Source organism: Dasypus novemcinctus, chromosome 7 (genome assembly GCF_030445035.2).
Source record: "Dasypus novemcinctus isolate mDasNov1 chromosome 7, mDasNov1.1.hap2, whole genome shotgun sequence".
Classification (NCBI taxonomy): Eukaryota; Metazoa; Chordata; class Mammalia; order Cingulata; family Dasypodidae; genus Dasypus; species Dasypus novemcinctus.
The window spans coordinates 91,720,140-91,725,494 of NC_080679.1; positions in this window are offsets into that span (position 1 = coordinate 91,720,140).

Below are 5,355 nucleotides of genomic sequence, written 5' to 3' on the forward strand. Positions count from 1 at the left end.
CCTGCAGTTGTCCCAAGAGACTGAGGGAGTACTGTCCTTTCTTTCCTTTGGGGGTGTGTGTGAATGTAACCACAGGTACTCAAAAGTTCAGTCCATGTAGGCTGGAAGTGCCTGCTGTGGCCAGAGAGGCTGAGGAAACCCTAGCCCCTTCCTATCCTGTTAGGGGGTGAGGGAGATCCACAGGAGTCCAACAGTGCAGGCCAAAAGTGCCTGCCATTGCCCAGAAAGGCTGGGGAAACACAACTCCCCTCCTATCCTACTTGGAATTGGGGATGGAGCTACAGGTGTCTGACTATTCAGTCTGTGTGGGTACCAGAAAGGCTGGGGAAACACCACCTCCCTCTTGTCCTATCATGGGTGGGAGTAGAACCATAGGCACCCAAGAGTTGAGTTTGTGCAGCCAAAATCACCTGCATTTGCCCTGAGCTGCTGAGGAAACACCAGCCCCCTCCTATCCTATGGGGGAATGTGGCGGGTAGAGATGGAATCAAAGGCACTCAATGAACCAGTTTGTGCAGACTGAAAGTGCCTGCAGTTGCCCAGAGAGTTTGAGACACAGCTCCTCTCCAATCCTATTGGAGTGCAGGGATGGAGTCCCAGGTGTCCAATTATTTGGTCTGTGCTAGGCAAAAGTGCCTTCAGTTGCCCTGAGATGCTGGTGCAAGTTCCCCCAGCTTTTTCCCCGCCAGAAATGGGACTGGAGCCTAGGTTAGGGCTGCAGTCTGATCTGGGAAGAAAGATGCCATTCTCTATCATTACTGAGATTTTCAATCAATCCCATTTCCCCTCATGCTAGGGGCAGAGTAAAAATGGCAACTACCAGCCTCTTTCCATTGGACAAGTTCAAATTTTAGCTGTTCTTAGGATTATACTTTAGCCAGCTGAGTTTACTAATCAACAGCTGAAGTCAGTGCCGAACCATCTCTTCCTCCCCCATTTTTGAGAAATGGAGCTATCACCTCCAGCCATGGAATAGCTCCTGTGGGGGCTTGTGCTGCCAGTGGAGGATGGGCACTAGCCTCTGCAGCATGGAGTGCTCTACTCATGCAGCTTCTCTGCAGATAGGCAGTCTCCTCCATTCATTCTTTCAAGGATGTTGCAGGATACATTACTGGTCTCCTGGCCCCTTCAAAACAGTTGCTTTATATAGCTCTGTTTTGATTAAATTACTAACTGCCCTGTTAGGGTGAGCTGACTCTTGGAATGTTTTACTCAGCTGTCATCTTGCCCCCAACCCTGCCTAGTGTCTTTTTGTTTCAGTCTGAAGAACTCCCTTTAGCACTGCTTATAGAGCAAGTGTAATGGTGATGAACTCCCTCAGCTCTCATCTATCTGAGAATATCTTGTTCTCTCCCTCACTTGTGAAAGAGAGTCTTGTTAAATATAAAATTCTTGGCTGGCAGCTATCTTTCTTCATCTCTTCAAGAATGTCAATCCACTGCCTTCTTGCCTCCATGAATTGTAATGAGAAATCTCCACTCGATCTAACTGGGACTTCCTTATATGCAATATGTTGCTTTTCTCTTGCAGCTTCCAGAACTCTGTCCTTGTCTTTTGCATTTGATAGTGCAATCAGTATATGGCTGGGTACATATTTCTTCATTTTTACCCTATTGTTTGTATCTCTGAGTTTCTTGGATATGGATATTCACATCTTTTGCTATGTTTGGGAAGTTTTCTGTCATTATTAATAAATAATAATTATGATTCTTCCTTCTGTCCCCTTCTCTCTTTCTTATTCTTCTTGGACTCCCATAATGCACATAGCTGTCTTAGGCTCTTTTTACTTTTAATAATTCTTTTTTTCTTTCTGCTTCTCAGCCAGACTTGTTTCAAGTGTCTAGTCTTCATGTTCAATCAGCTCTTGAAAGCCTTCTGGGCATGCTTTTATTTCAGTTATTGTGGTCTTCAATTCTAGTTCTGTTTGGTTCCATTTTAAAATTTCTCTCTTTACTTAGACTCTAATACTAGTCATTCATTGTTTTCCAATATTCTTTAATTTTTTTCTCTTCACTTCCCTTCATTTTCTTAAGTGTTTTAAAGATCATTTTTAAAAGGCTTTGTTCAGTATGTCCAGTTTCATCTTCTTTGTTGGTGTTTTCTGTATTTTTATTCTCTTCCTTTGGATAGGCCATCATTTCCTGTTTGTTTGTCTTGTACTCTTTTTCTGTACATCATACATTTTAATATTTTAAAATGTAAACTCTGGGATTTACTCCCTGAGATATAGGTTTCTTGGTTTGGTAACCAACTGATGATAAGACAGAGATTTTCTTCAGTTTCAGCCCTCTTATCAGGAAGGTCTGCCTAAATCGAATGCAGGATGCACTGTGCTTGGTTTTCCCTGTCTAACTGGTCTTGTATGGTGTCTTGGGCTTATGCTTGTTAGTTTGGAGTTCCCTTATTTACAGAAGTTTGATTTACCCTCTCACAGGTATATGAAGACAGCAGGCCTTTGTCCCAGACCATAGGCCTCTGTAGTTCTTTTACATTCCTTTTGTTGTCTGATGCTGCTTTTGCCTAGAGGGCAAATTCTGAGAGAAAGGTCACCCAGGGACAACTTCCCCAATTTGTTTTTTCCCAGCCACATCAAGGCTAGGGACCCACAATGGGGGCACAGACTGGCTCCAAAGTGCCCTGTGGGGGTGGTCAGGAAGGGCACCAAAAACTTCTCCTAGAGCCTCTGAAAGCTGAGTTTTCCTGGCTTACCCAGCAAATGCAGCTATTCAGCTAATTTTCCCTCACCTCGAACGATGCTCTGTGTCTTTCAGTCTCCACCATCTCTGCCCCTGTCTAGGTAGGGTTAAAACAATAGCTGCCTTCAGAGCCTGGACCCAGAATCAGAATTCACTAATCAAAAGTTGTGATCAGGAAAGTGGAATTGGCCCAGCGGTTAGGGTATCTGTCTACCACATGGGAGGTCTATGGTTCATACCCCTGGCCTCCTTGACCCGTGTGGAGCTGGCCCATGCGCAGTGCTGATGCGCTCAAGGAGTGCTGTGCCATGCAGGGGTGTCCCTCGCAAAGGGGAACCCCACGTGCAAGGAGTGCACCCCAGAAGGAGAGCCGCCCAGTGCGAAAGAAAGTGCAGCCTGCCCAGGAATGGCACCGCACACACGGAGAGCTGATACAACAAGATGACGCAACAAAAAGAAACACAGATTCCCGGGCTGCTGACAACAACAAAAGCGGACAAAGAAGAAGACACAGCAAATAGACACAGAGAACAGACAACGGGGCGGGGGCGGGGGTGGGGAGGAGGGAAGGGGAGAGAAATAAATAAATAAATAAATCTTAAAAAAAAAAGCTGTGATCAGTGATTGGTCGTGCACATCCCTGTTCTTGCGGAAGAGGATTATTATGTCCCTTTCTGTCAGTAGCGCCTAGCCAGGGATGAGCCCTGTCGTGGCCTGCCTCAGGTATGGGGGATGGGTGTTGCCGAGAGAGCGATTTTTAGGTCTTTAACACAATTTATCTGCCTCCTCCCCCACTCTTCTCTGGATGCTGTATGATGTTTTTCTGGCCTCTGGAGTTTCAAAATAGTTTTCTTCAGACAATTCTTGTCTATTAAATAGTAGTTATGTTGGAAAGACCGAGTCCTGGAGCACCCTACTCTGCCATCTTCCCCGGAATTCCTGAATTTGATTGCTTTTGATTTAATTTCCTTTCTCTCACTTTACCATTTCCATGATGTAGGTTTAAATGAACCAGTTAATGTAAAAATTAAAAGAGAGAGAAAGAAACAGAAGGATTTGGGTAATCCTAAAATTGATATTCAGGTGCTTGAAACATGAAGCTGGTTACATGGATTCATTATAGCAGTCTCTTGGCTGGCCAGGGAAGATGATGGCCCAGAGAGATTTACAAACTTAAATTCCAGTTGTGCTACTTAGTATTCTTGAGTAACTGGGTGTGCCATAGCTCAAGATGACAGGGCAAGGACAACAAGTACCTGGATTTAAGATTTTGGATTGTTGCAAGTTGCTCTCTTGTCAAAATCCTTTGCTGTTATAAATGTGGTGGGTTCTCCATATTTAGGGCAATTTCACGTCCACCTTCTGCAGCAAGCTGTTCTGATCCAAATGAAACTGTGAATGCATAGAACTCAATTTCCTTCCCTATTAACTCAGTCAAAAGTCTCTAAGACTCCAGTTCAGCACACATCCAGAGGTATCTGCTCTGGGCCAGCCCTGCATCAATACATTCTGTTTCACTTACATTTATAGTTACCACGTAGGACAGCAATTATTACATTCACTTTACAGATGCCAGAACAGGACTCTGAGTGGGTAAGGGCTTTACATACTATACCATGCTTCTCTGTTAAATGAGTGGGTTTAAAAGTCCTCATTAATATATTCATCATTAAAAAATGTTTATTAAGGAAATTAGTATATAATATGCCAGGCAGTCACCATGTTCAGTGTTGGGGGTACAAATGCAAATGAATTGGTGTTTGTACCTTCATGGGGCTCTATGTCAAGTGGGTGGTATGGATTTTATTTTTCATTACAAGACAGTTCTTTTATTGCTATATGCCCCATGCCGGGGAGAAACTGTATGAAGTGGTTTAGGCAATCTTTGCTCTTTGGAAGTTTATACTTTGTGACAGATATAGTAGACTTGGGGATGATTAAACAACTGTATGGGAAATGACAAATATGCCCATTAGCTAGAGTTGCTCACTAATTCAACAAGGTAAATTTTTTGAAAAACAACATCCAACCAACAAGCAAAAATGAGGCTCTGAACATTCAAAATAGAAGTCACTGAATCTACTAACTAAAGCTCACATACTTTATTTACAGGAAAACAATTCAAGCCTTCACTTTGAGCCAAATAACCTACTAATTTTGCTGGGGGTTGGTTTTACTCACCTGAACTGGGGCATAATCTAGAAGTGTTTGTGGGAACACAGAATTTGAAACAAATACATGCAGTTTGTTATTCCTAAGAATTTTGTGATTGAATTTTACATCCTACTTTTAAAATCACCATAATTTTGATTGACTATAACTGTATCTTTTACTCATCTTGCTCCCTAACCTCTCACTTCCATTGATTTGTGTGCAGACATGACTCTAGTGTGTTGCTAACAACTCCAGTCCATGATTCGCTACAGAGTTCCTGGAAACAAAAGGCAGTGGCCTTTAATCTTAAATCCCCACAATCCCAAGGGGACATGGACTTGAGGTAAAACACATCAAGCTGGAGTTTCACCATCTTTTGGAAAAATGCCTGCCTAGTTGCTTCACATTGTTTGTCACTAGACGAGGCTTCTCCAGGAAATGGCTATACTAATGAGAAAGGACACTCTGAATTGGAAAGGGAATCAATGGACACATTGAACTCAGG